Here is a 21,467-nt window from a genome sequence, read left to right as displayed (position 1 = left end):
TACGTGAGTAGTGTCCTATTTGATACTGAAATAGAAAATTAAAATCATTAAAATATCTTATAAGCAGATGCAGTGTTCTTAAAAAAATTCTTAGTTATTTGTATGTTATTAGAGCATATGAAATGCAAAAAAACTAGGGAGATGGATAAAAATTCACTTCTGTCTGACCATATCATATCTTTCCCATCATCAAAAGAATAATAAGAATCTCACAATCTCCTTGTAGATTGAGATAACATTACAGTCTTTACTCATAGCATTTGCTTGGAAATGCTTTGTAGTAGGAATTCCTGGTCCTGTCTGATACCACATGTCTTGAACAAACCTAAAAATTTACTCTACTACGTATCTTGGGAAATTAGATAAGATCAAAGGTTTTATCAGACATAAGCTGGTAGAATTAAGGAATCCCAGTACTTTGGAACTGTTTAGGATAAAGAATTTTACTTTTATATGAGCCCAATATATGTGTGAATGCAGGTACCACCATTTGGTAGCTGTATAATCTTGAACAAATTATTTAGCTTTCTTGAGTCTGTCGAAACCTCTGGGAATAATAATAACATGCCATAAAGAATTCTTGTAAGAATTAAATGATTGGAGCTTCCCACAGAGGCTGGCCAAGAGTAAATATACAACCAAGATTAGTTTCTTTTTCATAGACTATGTGGGTCTGTTTTCTTCCTAACATGCACTGAAGAGAAAAAGAAAAGTGGATTATATTCACAGTCCTTGTTGCTTTTTAAACTTTTGGTTTAGATGCTTATATAATTTTATGCTGGAAAGATGAAGCTCTCTCCATTTTTGATTTATGAATGTCACCTTTGAAACATAATCAACAAAACTAATAGTACTGATCTATGATGTTTTTGAAAACTTGCTGGCTCACTGAAGAAAATTTTGAAAGATCCAGCAAATACACTAAAGTGTTTCTCCAGATTCTTACTATAGAAACATATCCAATAATGCAGTTGAAAGAAGTCTATCGGGTGTTTAATTATCTCTCTTATTTGGTAGCTGCATCTAGTATTTGCCTATTCTCAAATAGTTTGAAATGAACGGGTTTTTGTTTGTCTGTTTGTTTTAAATCACATCATACTGTACTGGGAAGGCAAAAGAATATAATTTGATATGGTATCTTGGCAATGACAAGGAAAGATAAAACTTATCAAACAAGATTTTCATTTAGAAAGCACCATTAGATCTTCTATCAATCATATTACACCTCGTTATGTTGGTTTCCTTGTATTCCATCTTAATCTATTCACTAGTATACTAATAAAAAATCACTGAACAATATAACCTCTTTATTGGAACAAAGTTATCAACATAAGATCAAGGGTTAGGAAATGAGAATGGGCCCTATACTTACATTAGACTTGTAGAATTGAAAGGGACTCTGTGGAATTCTGATCAAAACTGAATGGATTAAATGCCTATAGGAGGGTCACACATCTGGAGGCATAGCTCTGCAAGCGCCAAGAGCAAGCCATCGGCAGAGGGCCGGGAAGAGTGGGAGTCCATGAAATGCAGTGACAGGTGCTAGGTCAATTTTGTCTGGTATGCAATCAGTACTTGGGCTGTCCTGCCAAAGGTAGGACACTAAGTTCCAGCAAGTGACTTAGGGTCTGGCAACAGGTCATCAACTAAGTCTGGATGTGAGCCATGTAGGTGAGCTACTGCTTTTTCTCGGACGTTAAGCCTTCTCAGGCAGACAGGTTGTAGAATTAGAGACTAAAATGAGAGAATAAGACAGGCACCCAAGATCCAGTGTTCTGAAACGGGCACATACTGGGAGCCTAGTCAAAATATGGGACCAGATCAGAAAGTTAAAGGAGATGGCAGCAGGTTGATTTTAAAATTAATCGTGTGAGCTGTTACAGTCTCTTAAATTCCTTTTCCACAGGGCAGAATCCTGAGGCAGAAAACTAAGCTTATAAATTGTGTTCCAAAAATTCTGCTGCTGATGTGAGGGACTTTGCAGGGGTGGGTTAAGCCCTTAAGTGAGCTGATTCTCAGTTCTTAGTTTAAAGCATTGCCAACAGGGTAGTATAGAGCAGCAGCATGGGTACTATCCCGAAGTTTGTTAAAAATGCGGAATCTCAGACAGCACCCCAGACCTACTCAAATAGATTCTGCATATTAATAAGATCCTCTGCTGATTCCTATGCACATTAAAGTTTGAGACACATTGTTACAAGAGCAATTTATTGTCCGAAGTGGTAGAAATCCTGAAACACAAGACAGTACTCCCATCTTATGTGCTGTAAGATTTTGCTGCTCTAGGGAGTTTAAGCAATTGGCATATGGTGAAGATTACCACAGAAAAGGCCAGGTTTAAATACCATTTATTTAAAAATATAAGTGGAAATGATATAAGAAAACTTATTTATCTGGCTAAATTCATAAAGAAGGAAAATTAAGCTTTCCTCTACATCCATTGTTCTATATCACTTAATACCCTGTCCTCAACCATTTAGGCAAGATAATTTGTGTTAGAGAGGGAAATATACTCAGAAGAAGAGAATTGTTCTTATTTCTTTTTGAAGAGTTATTCCTGAAGGTAAAAGTATTTCCAGTGTCATTACATACATGTACATTTGTATATGTATGTGCCTCGGTATCTCTGGTTGTGTGTTTTTGCATCAAGCAAGTATATATGAATGACAAGTTTACCTTATGTTATCTTCATGCCAGTATTCCTTCACCCTTCAGTGGCGTGGGAAAGCAAGTCTTGGTACACCGTTTATTTATCCTTAAATAGTTCTAGCTCAGGATTAAGAAAAGAGGGGCACCTGGGTGGCTCAGTGGGTTAAAGTCTCTGCCTTCGACTCAGGTCATGATCCCAGGGTCCTGGGATTGAGCCCCACATGGGCACTCTGCTCAGCAGGGAGCCTGCTTCCTCCTCTCTCTCTGCTTGCCTCTCTGCCTACTCGTGATCTCTGTCTGTCAAATAAATAAATAAAATCTTTAAAAAAAAAAAGAAAAAAAATGAAATTGCAGGGGACAAAAAGTTTCTTTCCAATGCTTCCATTTCATGTACAATACTTCTGGACACCTCCCATAAATATCTAATATACCCAACTTGTTTTTCAACTAGGAGCATCCCATTATCCATAGTCTGGTGTCTACTCTTAAGATAAAATTTCTGAAAGTAAAAAGGAGAACTAATATGACTTAGAACTCTAAGCATCCGTTTAAGTGATGCAAATCAAATGAATGTCATTTTGGATATATAGATTAGATTCAAACTTTTTGAAAGGAGGCTTTAATATTGTATATTAAGCTTAAATAAATGTCTATTGAATACTAGCTTCCATTATGTGCAAAAAGGTACTATAAGTAAATTCAACTTGGTTAAGTGTGACTTCGGTGTCTAATTATTTATTTACTTAGCAGTTGTGGGAAAGTATTTAGTTTCCTGTTACCATCCACAAGCTGAGCCACTTTCAGTGAGAAGCAATCTAGGATTTATAGTGCATGAGGAGCAATGTTAATCACATTGTGGGAGACTTAATCTTACAAGGAAAAGAGAAGTTTCCAGGTATTCTCTCAAACAGCAACTTCTATCAAGAATATTTAAAATTTTACAAAATGAAAGAAACACTTGATTTATAGATTGAGAACATAGATATCTGCCTAGCTGTACAGCTGCTCTCTGAAATGTGTGTACTTCCTACTCTTTTACAAAACTAGGACGAAAACGAACAGTTTGCACAAACTTTCTAAATAATAAACATCTGAATGTATATTAATTATACTACAGAAAAGTGTTTCAGTTGTAATAAAACTGAGGAGTGCTGTAAGGCCTTCTTTGAAAATACTGCCTATTTTCCATAAGGCACATAGTGGGCTACCTTTTGTGACAACATGGTGCCTCTTTATTATCATCTAATATTTATTTTTAATTTAGATCATTTAATTTAGCTATAATAAACTAATCAATTATGACCAATATTCTCTATTTACAGGAATTTAATTTCCAAAGAATATTCTCCTCTTAAACAATAAAGCATCTTAAAAGATATCAACTCCAAAATGTAATTAAGAGGACAAATTTTGAGAGTTTATATTGAGGTTGAATTTCTCATAGTAAATACCATCTGAAATAGTAACATTTCACATAGCGGTTAAATGTCAAGGTCTTGGAACACAATAAAAGTAAAGGCAGTAGTTATTTAACACCATTATGTGTCAACTGCTTTCTTTATATTTCCTTATATATATAATTTTCACTATGATCTCAATAATGAAATGTTTATAATTGCTAGAAACATGTGATACAAGTTACTAGAACCTTAAGTGTCAACAAGGAGTTTATCATCTCAAGACACAAAGATAAGAGATTTCTGACACAGAATAAGTAAGCCACTCAGCAATACCATCATGAATCAGGTTCTTCCCATCCTTCTGCCCCTTTCTCTTCAGTGTGCTGCCTTATCCTCCTTTCATGGGTTCCTTCACCTTCCCAAGATGGTTGTTACTATTCCAGGAAATATCTCCCCAATCAGCTGAATAGAGTTACAAAAGGGCAACATTTCCTTCACAGATCTTCTTTCATTAAGAAAAAGAGCATAGACCTAGATGGTATTATGTTAGTTGAAGTATGTCAGACTGAGAAAGACAAATACCATAGGATTCCACTCTAAAGCAGAATCTTAAAAAAAAGAAGAAGAAGAAGAAACAAACAAAAAGCAGAATCAGACCTATAAATACAGAAAACCAGTGGATGGTTGGGCAATATGTGGGAAGGGGAGGGGGAATGAATAAGTCACTGGGATGAAAGGCTCAGCATACGGACTATACTCAATGATACTGAAACAGTGATGGAGTGGAACGGATGGTAGCTCTGCTTGTGGTGAACACAGCATAGACTTACCAAATCATCAAGTTGTACACCTGAAACTAATGTACCATTGTGTGTCAAGGATACTCAAATTAATAATAATAATAATAATGAGAAGGAAAAAAAAATATGTTCTAGGAGCCTTCTACTAATACCCTTTTAATGCTTATTGTCAGATTTGTGTCACATGACCACTCCTTAACCTCCAGCAAGGAAGAGCAGAATTGCTGTGATTGGCCTAGATTAATAAAGTTTTACGATTGGGTTATAAGAATAGCTCCTTCATGTCACACAAAATGCTAAAATATTGTGGCTCAGTTAACAAAGTACTGTGGAGAGCAAAGGAAGTGTTTCCTGCCACAGTAATCCTAGGACAATTTTGTGATAAAGAAACCAAGACTCACAAGTTTAAGTAAATTTTCACACAGCTTATATATAGCTGATGTTGAATTATATATCTATATCTGCCTCCAAAATCTTCCTGTACACTAATAAATACCCTTTTGGTTTTTTTGTTTTATTTTTGTCTTTTGTTTCTTTTTTTTTTTGGTATTAAATGAGAAAACCTGTCCCATTTTAGAATTCTTTCTTTTTTCAAAACTATGGAGCTATGGGAAAACACATCAGTACACATCAAGGTGAATTACCTCATGGAAAAATACTGTCATCCATGCAACAACAAAAAAATGATCACTGTCCTTTGGATATTATCCTTGAAAATTATTAATGCTACAAGGTTAATTAAACTGATTCTTAGGTGGGGGTGGGGGAAAACAGAGAAAGCAAAGGTAGAGGTGATATTTTTCTGACTCTGAAAATCTCAGATCCCTTAGGACATTTTCACCTACCAGGTGATATTTCTTGAAGACCAAGCTCGGCTAGAAGGAAACACAGTTGAATTAGCTGTAGATTAAAAGGTGCAAATAGAAAGTCTGGGAAACTGAGAAAAGGAGAGTAGAGATTCAGATTCACATGTATGCTATAATCAGAAACATTCCAGTGTTTGAGCAAAAGCTAACCAGGGGACTGACACAAGGGAGTAGCATAATGCAGTACAAGAGATACTGACCTGAAATCAAAGAAATCCACTTCCCCCTCAACAGCTCTTTCATGTTACATCATTGTCATACCGTCACCAGTCTTCCCAGGATACGTCTCCACGTTTTTGTTTTGTTTGCTTTTTTTTTTTTTTTTTTTTTTTGGGTAAAGTAATGAATCCTATATTTGGGAGGAAGACATAAAAAGTGCACCTGGATATCCTGCTTACATTGAGTACTCAAGAGAATATTATTTATTTTGACAAACTTTTCTAGAAACTCTGCTTTCCGTTGTGAGGCTAAATGAAAGACACTAACATTCCTGGCAAAGAAAGTACCATAATTTAAGGCAAGCAAATGTGCTTTATGTTTCTCTGCCCAAAGTATTGAATTTAGCAATCCAAATAAACAACAATAAAAAAATATTTCTTTCAATTTTAAGAAGCATATATGGTGTGCACATCAATTCTGTACATCCAGTTTCTGAATTTCTAACATTAACTTAATGAAATAATAAAATAATAATTTCTTTCTTCACAAGCCCCAATATGAACTTTCTTAGACAAAAATGGCTGTACATTTCTTTTTAATGGATTCTTCTAGTAACAGGAATATAGAAAAACAAATCTCATCTCCCCCCATATTTATCCAGTGTGGTTTACCAAAGCACAATTAAATGGTTTGAAAGTGATTTTCCTGTATAGAGTTAAACTTATAGATATTCCTGATGTGCAAAAAAAGTAAACATATTTGAGCTTTTCCACAAATAATCAGCGACTACAACATTTGCTGTGGTTCTTTCTGTTTTGCTGTTAACTCTCCGATGTTTTAAATTCAAGAGGTTTCTGCTGGAATTGGATTATGATTATTATGCAGGAGCATATCCCAGTATAAACAGCTTGCTTGGCATTTACATATTGCTCCCACATGCTTCCATATCTGACTTCTCAGTAAGTCAGAAGCACATATTTTATTGTTATGGAAAGAGCACAGTTTTTTTTTTTTTATTTACTATAGAATCTTGGGTTTTTACAAGCAGAATAATCTAGCACCATAGAGTTTATAGAGCTGAAACCTGAACTGATAATAACAATATAAACGTACAGAGCATGCAAATATTTCAGTCTAAAAATCTGTATTGTTAATGCAAGATCAACAAAGGTTATCCACAATGAATGCAGACATTCCAGTCTCACTAACTGCTTTTATAGTAATGAGGGTCAACCGACAGTGAGAATCTAAGCAGCTTTTGTTGAACCTCCATAGAGACTTTGAGCCCCTCTCTTCCGGCAATATAAACATGACACATCTCCCGGACCTGCGGTCACTGTCAAAACAAACCCTATGTCCCTACTACTAGAAATAAGTCCACTTTTTTCCTACAAAGAATAGAATACCACCATTTCTGCTAAGCAGGTATATACATCTTCAAATGTGAAAGTCACTAATGCATAATAGAGTTTCTTACTATTTCATGCTGTTCTGCTCTCCTCATGGAGAATTTTCCATATGGAAAATACTGCCATACAAGCCTTCAGATGCCCAGTAAGTGAGAGTCCCTTCTAATTTTGCCTGCCTCCATTCTGATCATTTATTTTTCTAAGTCAGGGCATGCTGCCTTCCTTCCTAGTCTTAGATATCTAACCACCACCACAACAAAAAATTACTAAATGATCAGTGAGCGACAACAGTTCTAACTCAATAAAAACAGAGCATTTGGGCTAAGGCTATTCAAAAGGTCACGCGTTTTTATTTTTGCTAAGAAATGAATATTTATAACAATTCTACATCCTAACCTTTTCCTCTTTTGATTTTTCTGTAGGGACAAAAATGGCTCCTTTTCTTAATGTCATCAAAAACCACGTGGTCTCATAACTCTGTTGCAGAATAAACAGCCTAGGGGGAGGGGCAAGAGGAAAAGGCAGGCATGGCTTATCCGAAGAATATGCATCATGTACTGACCATCAGTCAGTCTTTCCATGTAAGTCATTAACTGTTTTGGGTGCAAATGTTTCTCTGTAAAGAATCAGATGTTCCTTTTCCTTCCCTTCCTCCAGCATGGTAAAACCAGGGCCATAAAGTCATTGCAAAAGACAGCAAACAACTTTGTTATTGTAATGGGGCTTTTTTTTTTTTTTTTTTTTTAACAATAGGTCTAGCAGGTGGCATGTGGCTATGGCTGGGTCTATCTCCATCTCCAGGGTGCCAAGATGTCCCTCAAAGTTTCTGTGGGAGGAATTTGTTGGTGGGATTTGGATTGTAAAGGCACGCGAGCATCTGCTGCCTCCCTGGTCTCATTACCATTCACACAATTAACTCCTGTGGCTCTCTGCTCAGCAGCCAGAACCAAGGACTCAATTTTACTGCTTCTCTGACAATGCTCATTATCATTCATCTGAACTTAAGAGTTCTCAGGCTTTGAGCTCCCTGGAAAGTTTTCTCAGGAAAACAGATCGCACACAGGAAAGCATTAGGAATGGAGAGTGAAGGAGCAGAGAAATGGCTAAGGACCAAAGAAACACCTGAAAGGAACTGAGGTTCTGGAATGCAGAATCTTATTCCAGTTCTTAACAGCATGTCACATCTTTCAAGACTGTATCGTATTTCAAAGGCCTCTGTTTGATCTCCTAATATTTTCAGTTAAGGAACTACGATTAGTTAACAACAGTTGTGTCAACTGTTCTCACTGATCCCAGTTCCAATTTTGCAGCCTGTAGAAGCTTTGGTCAAGACTAAGAGTCTCCAGAAGGGTTTTGAGTAATTTTCGGAGGAGTGTCATGAAATGCAAGGAGGGAAGGACTCACAAAAGATATGACAAAATCAGGCATGCCCATATTTTTAGAGCCTCACTCAATCTGATTAACCAGTGTTAAGTCGCATAATTATCAGGAATGCTACCTGAAAATTAAAAACCGCACTGTCTCTTTAACCACTTGTCTCACAATAAATATTCATAAACTGCAGTTATTAACAAGTTTATGTTGGGCCAGATCGAGGTGATAATGTATGAATTTTTTTTTAGCATAAATAGCAGAAATCTGTCACTATTGACATGTAGACTACAAAGAGGTTAAAAGAAAATCTCCTTCCTTGTTACTAAATAAGTGATATAAAACTGCACCTTCTCTTAAAGATAAAAACTTAATTTTGAAGAAAAAACATTAAAACAATCTGGCTCAAATGGAATAAGGCTCCTTTGTTTGAAACAACAAAAGAAAGATTAGGCTGTTAAAAGTGAGGGAAGCTGTGCTATGTGGTAAAAGCTGTGAAGCTTTATTTGTACTTTTATGAACAAATTAGGTTGTGAGAGAGAAAGTTTACACGGTGGTCTTTCTGCAATAAGTAAAACTTTATTCCAGTGACTACAATTAGGAAGAATCATAGTATGTGTGATATCACTAAAAAAATTTTGCATTTACTGAGCTTTGTATTGTCTTAGAAATGGGAAACCATCTTATTGATCCTGATTATATTGCTTTTCCTTTAAACATCACAAGTCAAAACATACAATTTCATCTCTCTGTGTGTATATAATTTATTTGGCTTTAGGAGGAATAAAGACATTTTCTTTAAGATTATAAATTTATTATTATAAATTTAAGTCACCAAACTCGATATGCCATTTTATATTGTCTCCAAATGCCATTTTCTCAAGTAAAACATGGGAGAAAATAAATGTTTAGGGTGTGATATAATTCAAACTCATCATCCTGTGAATGGAGAAACAACAAACAAACCAACCCTCACATTAAGTATTATAATGCTTATTGTTTGTTATAATTCAATTCATGTTTGGGGGATAGGTAATATATAATGGAATCTGCAGAAAATGCATTGCTGCAGGCTGCTTAGACAAAACAAAAGTGAGTTTCTGAATCCTTTTATCTTGTCCTGCAATAAGTGATAACGCTCCACAAAGAAACTTTATGTACCTAGAATTTCTTCACAGCTTAGAATGAAATGCCTGAAGTTATTTGTGTATGCTAGGGGTCTAGTGTAAATTGCTGGTACTTAAGAGAGTCCACACAGGCTCTCACGGTCAGGCTGTAGACTCAGATCCTGACTCTATTCTGTAGAAGCATGGTTCCAGATTATTTTGAAACTTGCATCTATGGGAATGAAATTTACGTTATTTGTTTCTCAAATTCTGGTACCCATATAAAATGTTGTTTGGTCCACAACATTTATATCTCTCTCATTCCATTACAACTTTTGTATCTCTTGTTCTACATTCCCCACTATTTGAACTCTGCCCTTAGACCGCCCAGAGTCTGCCCCAGTGTATCTGGAACCAATCTTGTCGTGAGTCAGGACAGATGCATGAATGTTGGTGTCCATCAGTAACTGTTGCTTTCTTGAGTCTGCCCCTAAGCCTGGTCCCTGGCTTTAACTAAACTTCTTTCTTATACTTGATGTGCCCTCTGCATTTATTGTCCATATTCTAAAGTTGACCTTTGGATGTTCCTTAGTTTTGATAGTTTTTTGTTGTTGTTGTTAAAGATTTTATTTATTTATTTGACAGAGAGAGATCACAAGTAGGCAGAGAGGCAGGCAGAGAGAGAGAGGGAAGCAGGCTCCCTGCTGAGCAGAGAGCCCGATGTGGGGCTCGATCCCAGGACCCTGAGATCACGACCTGAGCTGAAGGCAGAGGCTTAACCCACTGAGCCACCCAGGTACCCAGGTACCCCTAGTTTTGATAGTTTTATTCTTGTGCCATTCCAAATCCAAATTACTTATTCCGGCTCTAGAATTTTTGTCCATTGTCTTTTTATCAGCTGGTCCAATTCTGTGATGCTGACATTCCTTTGGGAATATTCCCTGGAATCTTCATCTTTTGCACCACCTGCCTATGAAAGTGCTAACAATCTCACGTGATGCTGCCAAGTGCTCATAGAACGGCCGTTTGTGGTCCACTGCCAGACCCACTGATATTCTCCCCACTGCACTGGATCTCCGTGCTCTGGATGAGACTCCTAGAAGTTGCTGTGCTCCAGTCAGAGATTCTGGATATAGATCCTCTCCCCTCCTGATCTTGTGCTATGTGCTGACCAAGTCTTAGTCGTCATGCTTACCTATGTTCATAACATACATGAGATTTTTGTCATAATTTTATTTGTTAATGCATTACACAAATGGGAATTTTATAAAAACTGAACAATGCCAACTACTTATATTCTATTTTAGGTATTGCAGAAGTTGATACTATTGTTAAGAATAATGGAACACAAGTATGTATTAATTCAAAATTAGATCTTCAAAAGCAACAAATTTATGCCTTATCTTTGTGAATCGTATTAGTGAATTTCAGGTATCATTTTCTTATTGTGACTAAAATAAAACAAACATAAGCCAGGGTATATCAAATAAGTCAATTTTAGTAGTTGGTTAAATTATTATGCTAAAGAAAATAAGAATCAGGTGTCACCATTATAACAAAAATACCATATTTTCTCTAAGGATTTTAATATGAGCATAAACATACACATGTAGATATGTGTGTATACACATATATTTTTAATTTACTTTATAGAATTTTCATATATCAGTATAACTCTTAGAGTAAATATAATGACATACAGCCACATACTAAAATATAATTAAAATAATAGAGCGTACTTTCTCTCCAGAGCTATAAGTATGACAACATCCAAATGGTTTACTAAAATGTTTTCTAAAAAAGCATATGCTCCCAGGCACATGAGTTAAATCCCTAAACAGACACAATGCATAATGAAGCAGCTGGTATCACCTCTCACAAATTAAAAATATACAAATTTTAAAAGTTTCATAATAAGAATTAGAAGTAACCAAATTTTCAAACTCTAGCATATATGCAAATATCAACAAACGTTACCTTATTCTTTATGTGTGAAAAAATCATTTTCCTTATAAAAAACAAAACATTAACATTTACTTGGGAAAAAAAAAATCTGTGTATGTCACCAACAAAATTGATGTGCTGAATTTCATTTTTACGTGGAATATCTACCTTATACTCATGTTGCTAATCAATGTTGAAATGTCATATTCACATTTTGCCTTTGAGTGCCCTTTTCAAGCCATCATGTTATTAAGATATTGTTTGACTGTTTTGCCCTTACAAAAGTCCCCTTAAATCATGGAATAAGGTTGTTGAGCAAATGTAAAATAAGTCAACCATGGATTGTATGGCATATGGGCAATTTCCATTAAAGACATTTGTATGTGGATAAAAGCAAAACTCTATATAATGGGATATCTGGGTATAAATGGATTTGGAGTGTAACTATTATAAATGCTACACTAGTCAAATTCCTTGAGTAAGCTGAATATTATTCCTAAAGTTTGTATTCTGTATCTTAAAGAGGTAGTTTAAATATTAGCCTTAACTCTTAAAAAAAAAAATCACAATATAGAGGTGTTTTATATTTTACTCTTCAAAATAGTATTTTACTTTAGCTATTTTTAATTATAAATAGAAATTGAATCAATGAGATTTTTGATGAATGGTTGTTTTATAGAATGGATGATATTGATTCACACACCTTCTATTCAGGGTCATGACAATTTTCCTTATTAACTTACTAACTTATTTTCTTATTAACTTCTTTCCTTATTAACTTATCCTTGAGTGGATTCTCAACTGCTCGTGTATGATCCTCAGAGAGGGCATTCGGTGAGAGGTTCTCTCCTTGGTTGATACTAGAATCACCCGAGGAGCTTTACAAACTACTGATGCCTGGATGTCCCCCTCAGAGATCTGACTTAATTGGTTTGCCTGGTTTCCTCAGTATTTTTGAGAAATTTCCCAGCTAAGAGTAATATGCAGTCAAAGTTGAGAACTATTTTATTTTACTTTTTCTAATAACAGCAACATGACTATAACAAAGATTATGTCTGTGTTGTGCATGAAATATTGAAACAAGTAAACTTATTTGTGATTTGATGGCAAAATTTATGTTACTTATCTCACTTGAGATTTGAGTACGGCAATGGAGGAAGCACACAAAGGATGCTGGTCTTGGGAAGGAAAGAGGGGAAGAGGCATGAGCATCTTTGGGAGCAGAAATGAAAAGCGAGTAGGTGTGTAATGCAGGGCGACAGTTATGCAGAGGTAAAGCATTTCTCTCGAACTTTTCTACCTTATAATCCTCTGTCTTCTTATGATTCACTTAAGAATACAAATTAGGTATTAATGATAGTATATTGGAAAGAGAAAAACAACAAAACACCAGTATAAAAGGACAGGTATTTGTTGTCCTGTTTAAAAAAAAAAAAAAAAAAGGCTAAATTGGAAACAGATCTGGTTTTAGTGATTTCCTAGAAATGAGTCTCTTTTTTAACTGAGGAGGAGTCAGTACTCACAGATTCATAGCTGATGTCACACATTTCCACTCAAGCCTTCTAGCAGTATGAAAATCAGATCCTTGAATCTGGCTTAAAAGTCACCTTCACTCTCCCTGAAAAATGAACTGTCAATTCAGAGGCAATCCTGGAGAGGAATGGTGATAGATGTGTTGCAATACAAATGTTACACTTTAAATAATTTAAAATGTTATGAAATGGGGACAAATAAAGTCTCTCTGAGACAAATTGGTAAGCCACATATCCCTATCAAACATGTGCAAACAAGTGCAGTGGTTTTCTGAGGAAACTGAATTAGGCAGTCTGTGTGAGGGAGATGGAATATCCAGCTAGGCCAGGTGAACGGGGCGGGGCGGGGGAGATAGGGTTGCAGAGGGTCAAGTTTTAAAGAGTTAAAGAGATTTCTTTTTTCCCATCACTATGGGGAAGTGCCTGGAAGACTATTTAATGTGTGCCAAGTTACTTGAGTAATGTGAAATTGATACTTCACTGTAGAGTTCAAGTACTAAAATTATTAAACATTAATTTTTCTCTTAAATGATGTATTATGGACGACAAATGATAGAAAAGGGAAAGGGCAAGTGTTAAAAAAAGAAAAAAAATGATGAGCACAATAAAAGTAGAGGCATGGTTTGAAAAAACTAGAGACAAAAGTCTGAGTAGGGAAGACTTCTGATAGACACTATGCTGAAGGTGGTCTAAGTTACCACAGGCTTTTCCACTGATTGGAGATATGACCTTCAGGAAAATTAAATGCGAAGCGATCTTACTTTCTTTCTGTCCTAATTTCTTTCACAGTATGCATTACAATTATTCGATTAGATCAATCTAATTGGTCAGCCAATTGTTAGCACTTTGTTTTCTGGCCAATAGTTATCTTTCTTTATTAAATGAAGTAATTGGGGCACCTGGGTGGCTCAGTGGGTTAAGCCTCTGCCTTCGGCTCAGGTTATGATCCCAGGGTCCTGGGATGGAGCCCCACGTCGTCGTCGGGCTCTCTGCTCAGCAGGGAGCCTGCTTCCCCCTCTCTCTCTGCCTGCCTCTCTGCCTACTTGTGATCTCTGTCTGTCAAATAAATAAATAAAATCTTAAAAAAAAATGAAGTAATTACCTACCTTAAAATGATTATTATAAAAATCAAGTCATTAAATGACAAGAATACAAATAAATTATTTGGGCAAAGCTATTTATTGTAGCACTATTATAATCACACACAAAATCAATTTAAAGTAGAACACAGATATCTACCAATAGTGGGCTGTTTGAGTAAACTGTGAAAAAAATCCATCTTATGTAAGACTACCTAGCTGGAACTAGTAGCCATTCTATGAAGAGATCATCAGGTTATCGAGAAAATTAGACTATGTTGCAGGTCATTTCAGAAGTATAATCCACACAATTTTAGAAAGCTTAGTGATGAAGGATGGAGAGAAGAAGGTGAAGGTGAGAAGGATATCAGCCGAATTTCTTTGCATTCATCCTTTTTATTTATTAAACTTTAAAATCACATAAACATGTTATTATTATAAAACATAAATTTTAAAAATATTTTAAAATAAAAATAACATGAAAAAGATGACATAAATATATATTTAATATTTCCAAAATTATATAATTCATACATATATTTCTTATTTATTTAATTTAATTTATTTATTTGAGAGAGGGAGTTCACAAGCAGGGTGGAGGGGCAGAAGGAGAGGGAGAAACAGACTCCCTGCTCAGCAGGGAAGCCTCACATGGGGCTTAATCAGAGGACCCTGCGATCATGACCTGCGCCAAAGGCAGATGCTTAACCCACTGAACCACTAGGTGCCCCACATTTCCTATTTCTTATCACCGAAAAGACCCAGAATCACTGACCAATCCAATAGGGATGAATTCCTTTAGGGTCTGATTGTGATCTTTCATTAATGTTTTTCTACTGAAATAATCTAGTCTTCCTTGGAGGAATGGTTACTTCTTGGCCTGAGGTAGGAAATGTGTAGGATGAGCCTGGCCATCTTGTCATAACAGAAAATAAAAGTGTCAGCAAAGCCCTGAAGGATAATGTCTTTACCATTTAGGAGCAAACTGGAATAGATACCCACTAGCCAAAGATGGAATCAGTTGAGCATTATTAAGGATAATAATTTTGATGTATTGAAATACATGAAAAAAATGCTTAAACCTAAGGATTCATAATGAAGACAAAAAAATTTATTGGTCACCTTTTAAATATGCTAAGGAACCAAATAGCTTATACCTTAGAGGAAACAATTGGGATTTTTTCCTCCTTTTTCTAAATAACCTCTAATTCTTATTAATCAGGGTTGATATGGGGACTGTTTTAAGGAGCTATTCCATCTGATAAGAGAAGATAAAGACATTATAGTCTGTTACAGTTTGTTAAAACTATAATACCATCATTTTTCAATCTCTAATGAAGTAAGGGATCTAGGCAATAATGATCAATGACCAATAATAGTACAAAGAGACAACCAGAGCCATTATGTCCTTCCTGATGGGAATATATACCACCACCTAGAAAAAAGACCTGCCAAAAACACCTAAAAGGATTCAATCCTGTGGATTACCAATTTACAGGAAATACAGGAAAGACACTAAAGAGACTGTCGGGATGCAATCAACAAATCCCACGATGTGGGAAACCATAGGAAAGAGAACCTGGATCTTCAATGAAAAATGTGGTAAAATTAAAGAGACGAGGTGGTAAACTTCATGTTGAAAGACATTTCAATTAATCACAAAATTTGGCCTTTCTTTTTATTCACATATCAAAAAAACAGATTAAACTTAAAAAAAAAAGAAAGAAAACAATTGGAAAATTTTCATAATAAGCATTTTTTTAACGGGATAATGGCATTGTGGCTAGGTTTGATTAAAGAATCCTCATGAAAAAAAATTAATTCAGTAAAAAGCATCACATCAACCCTTAGTTTTTTTTTTTTTTTTGATAAGCATCCTAAAAGATAATTTCTATAGTTAATTAAATGTGTGGTAATAATTTTATATTAAAAAAACTAATTGCACAATTAGCACAAAAATCACTCATTTCTTTCAGATGCCACTTAAGCTTGCAGATTATTATTGTTGGTTTAATCAATAAATCAATATGGCAATATGCAGTGCCAGTAATTCAGAATTTGTTCCAAGCAATGTGGCTTTCTGGCAACTGTCCTTCCTGAATCTGACATACAATCTGAAAGTACTAGGAATTTATAATCTCTTATTGATTTATATGCCAACAAGTAATTTTTAAAGTGTTGGTACCAGTATTTGTGTTTTGGTTAGTAGAAGTGCAAACATTTAATACTGTGTAATTAATAGGTGAGAAATAGATCCCCGAGTAATTAGAATACAAGAAAGGAAAATGGTAAATGATCAAAGAAACATATTCATTAACAATTAAGCTCATTCTTTAAGCTGTTCTTTTAATTACCCAAGGTCATGAGTTTATTTAAGATCTGTTCATGTTATTTCCAAGTATTTATATTTTTTCACAAATACCTATATGAATATGCTTATACAAATTTATAAATGTACGTGTGTACATGAGTTCGTAGCAATATGTGTGTGAGACAGAGAGAGAGGAGAAGCACTTCACAATGGTGAACAGCATAAATACTAAGAAGTTAGATTTTCCCGGGATTCATTCCAGTTCTGGCCCTCAACTAGTCATGTAGGCTTGACCAACTTACTGATACTCATTGATTCTCAACAATCTCATTTTAAGATTGGGGCACTAAAATCCCAGCCTCAAAATTTTACAGTGACTATTAGAGAAGGTAATGAATTTATAGCATTAGCACAGTTTCTGTGACCTAGACCGTACTCAGCAAGTGATGAACTAGGTAAACTAGGATGAGTAATTTACTCATTTATTATGAGTAATGAATTATTAGAGAACATAGTATAGAGAGAGACTATGAATACAGGGAGGAAAGGGTTAAATTCAGAAGAGACTCTTCTCAGTATTGTTACTTTCTGTGCTTGAGTTATCTTTATGGAGCCTGAAAATTTCTGTTTCAAGCCACCTAGTTCTGAAGGAAGAGTCTAAAATTTTGTGACTCTCCCCATCCCCAACTAACAGTAACTACTTAATGACGAAATTTGTTCTTTAGGTTTGTCATAAACCAGGACCCTCAGATTAGAACTGCCTCAAATATTTCCATTAGAATATACGTGCTATGCAACAAAGTGTCTCTGAGAACAGAAAGATCAATATTCAGTCCTATATGTCATATGTCATAAGATAAACAAGATTTTTGAAATATAGACATTCTATTTTCAAATGATTTCAAAATATTTTAAAATGGTGTCAAAATTACTGTTATTATTTTATTTCCCTTCAGCAAATTTGATTGATTATAATGCAAATTCCAAACTTAATGATAAAAACATCTCTGAAAATCTTACTCTTTCCTTAAAAAAATATATTAGATTAAAGCAATGTTTCATAATTGTAGTCTTTTTGCATCACCTATAAGTTTTTATCTTATCTGAGCACTATGTTAATTTCACAAAATTAAATTTTCGTCAAACTGACTAAATATTTTTACTTAAAAATTTTAAGAAATAAAACTTATATTAGTCTGAAGAGTGGTAAAAGAAAATAAATGGAAAACCTAATCATTTGCCAGATGAAAAAGTGTATCCAATGAAAAGAATCCATAATTTTAAAATAAAAGTAAGATAATGATTAAATCAATAGCCCTTCATTATGGACTTTTATAAGACCTTGTATATTTCCACACTTTAGTTACCCTTCTAGCTTCTCTTATCATACTTCCCCTCACTATCTTCTGAAGGACACTAAATATCATTCAATCCGTTGTACTCTTTTCTGAGTCCTCATCACAGGGCCTTTACTTATCATTACCTTGACCCAGATAATTTTTCCTCTTCTCTATAGCTAGTTAATGATGGTTTATTCTTTACACTTTAGTCAGAGCCTAAAGTCTTTTCTGACCTCTTCGATCAAGTCAAATCACCCTATTACAGCTTCCCATTCTATTCTAGCTCTTGCCAAAATAGTGATTATTTTTGGTTTTGTGACTATTTGACTAATCTCTGTCCTATTACCTTCAAAATTTTAGGAGGTCTGTGACTGTGAATGGCTTTGCATCTCATTTTGTCTCTAGCAAGTAGTACCATGCCCAACCCACAATACAGAATTTTATTTTGTTAAATAAATGTATTTCTACCATATTTTTGAAGACATAGGGAAGAAAAATTATACATATTCAAAAAATAACCACCCCCTTTACTTTTCTTAGTATTTTTTTCACTCCTAACCATTTTGGATTTGATAATCAGCCAAATGGCAATTAGATATGACTTTTGAGATATGGCTATATTTTTCCAACAAAAGGCTGTGTTTGCTGTCTCAGGTAAGAGAGGGATTGTTCAAGCTGGTCTGTTATTCAGCATTTTGATTTTCAGTATTCTTGAGTCTGCCAAATCCTCCCAGGCAGTGCCATTTCAATATGAGTGAACCATCATTTTCAGTAGACCTCTAATTTTGACATAAAAGATTGTACATGCAACACATAAATCACATAATCATTGTCATAAAAATCAAAGTTCCTCCATGGACCCACCTGAAATCATATACTTCTTTAATGGTCACTATTGGACTAAAGGGTAGTTGTCAAAGTCATATTACTTTATATTCATGAGAATTTCATGGTGTACAAGTATTTTCACATGTTATATGTTCTGATTGTTCCACAAGTACTAAAAGTTGGGAAGAGCAAATACCCATATTCCCATTTAATAATGTGATGCCTTAGTGAAATGGATGAGATCTTACTGATATTTTATGGTAGGTGGTCTGGTTTTAGGAATTATAACTATCAGAGTTAGAAGCGACTGGTTAGTAAAGTGGAATAGTTATTAATGAAAGTCAGGGAACTTTGAAGTTGGCATTGGGAAGACCTCCTTAGAGACAAAAAATTCATGTGGTAGTGGAAGGAGTTTGGTTACAAAAGAATCCAAAGTTCAGTATACCAAAGTTTTCAGTGAATGATAGAGAGTGATTGAAGTATTTGTAGATAGAAACAAAGAAGAGAGACAATAATATAATAATTTATAATATAATCAAATGAAGTAAGCTTCAAAGAGCAAAAGGTTTCTCAGAAAAAGGATATTAGTGGTGAGGAAGTATCAGTAGGATCTAAGAGAATATTGAGATTACATCCTATTCAAATGACATGAGACACAGGAAAATTATGATTCTAGCGAGTGTCATGGGATTTGTAATAAAATCAACAATTTTAAGGGAAAAGCCAGTATGAGTTATGCCAAGAGGGTTCAGGCAGGGATTATCCAATGAGATATATGAGGCTATTTCCCTGTGAGCTGGGAAAGGACTAGAATAAAGAGGGCGACAGAAAGAAAAAAAACAACTTCTAGCAGTTGGAAAGAATGGAAGAATGTGTGAAGGATGAGGACACCCACAACATAAAGTGATGAGATTGAGAAAGAGCTGGTTTGGAAGATGTACATTGCATCATGGAGGGAGAAGGACATTGCTGACTTAGTAGGAGTTTGTAGGTTTTGCAGAATAGTCTTCAAATCTGTGAGAAAGAAAAATCCAGATATTTGGAGATAGCACATGTGTAAATACATTGGTGTATCATTTCTGTGACCATGAAGGTGATAGGATGGTAACAAATGGGTGAGAACCTCTGTTATTTATGTATTTATGTATTTATTTATTTGCATTTTCACATCTATTGAGATTCTGAAGTACAATCAACAAAACCCTGTATAACATGTTCAATTTTGTAATTATATATTTGAATTCAGGGAATAAAAAAAATTGCCAAATGTTAAGTTTCTATGAAATAAATTGTTTTCCATAGAAGATTCCAGAAGATAGCAGAAAGTAATGGAATTCAACAAAATTTGCTCTCTAATACCATCACTGAAAGGAGAAAGTAGAAGAAGGGAAAAAATTTTAAAAAAGTAATTCTGGGATGAAGACAGGAAAAAAAATTAAGAAATAGGATAAACAATGATCGCTCAGGTTAAATGGTCATTTTACTACTTTTCTTCCTCTGACTTCATCACGGAATGCATAGAGACTGGATGGTTTGAAATAAACTGGGAACACACTTGATTTCTCTCAATATGTGTTCAAGGCTCAGGACCAGACTTTTGAAGATATAAAATAAACAAGTCTCCATAAGCATTCACTATATAGCGAAGGGAGAGGAGATGTGCGTAAAAGAGAAACCCAAACCAGGAGTGCTGAATTGAGCCGTAGCTGGGAAATGAGGCTGTAGGCACATAGAGGTTTATTTTTTTTTCCTATCACAGACTAATGGATCAGGTTGCATATAAATTGGGCCAGGAGGATTGTGCAGAATATGTATAGTTGGAGATGGAGCAGAAGGGAATCAGCAGACCCCAGGAGTATTAAGAGGGGAGACAATTTCCAGGGAAGGTGCCTTTTGTGGAGGATAAAATTGTCTATTCAGGTCAAAGAGAAAATATGGAAGGTCTGAAAACCTTGTGAAGGTCCAGTTAAAAGACATTTGCTTTAGTTTGGTTATAAACTCCCTTGCAGATCCACTGAAAGCTTTTACTTCTCAAGTACATGTACCCATTCATGGGACATTTTGCACAGTTTCAGGATTTCACAGGAGGCCTTGAGCCATTGATAGGTTCTGATTGTAGGCAACGGGAACTAAGTGAGAATATGAAAGTAAGATGATAAAATGCGAACAACTCTGTATTCCATGTGAATCCCATCATCACCAATTAGAACTCTGAGTACAACGTGGACTTAAAATTCTGATGGTACTGCCTAGATGTGGAAGGATTAAAACCCTTCTCTGAAAAGGGCTCTACAACTCTCAGGGTGGATGCTGTCAGGTAAACATCACCTATGTGAGCATATATCCTTGATAGTGTGTATATAGAAATAGCCCCCAACCCCTGAGAAGTGTAATGCTTGAAACAAAAGAATTTATCTATTTTGGAAGCTGAGAAAAACGACTGGGTTTTGTTCCTCCCATGTTATTTGCATAAAGGGATTTTTATCACTCAGACACTTCTTGAATTAGAAAACAGCTTTCACAGATTTTTACCCTTTGAAAATGACAATATCTAATCTCTTTGCTTTCATAAGCCAGGCCTGCATTGCCAAATACCTCAAAAGGGGAATAGTAAACTATTTTTCACAGATCCTCCATAATAGATGAGATATGAAATGAATTTCATGGAAGTTG

This window comes from Neovison vison, chromosome 11, assembly GCF_020171115.1.
Source record: "Neovison vison isolate M4711 chromosome 11, ASM_NN_V1, whole genome shotgun sequence".
NCBI lineage: Eukaryota > Metazoa > Chordata > Mammalia > Carnivora > Mustelidae > Neogale > Neogale vison.
The sequence above is the reverse complement of the archived record's forward strand: the minus strand, read 5'-3'. Positions refer to the sequence as shown.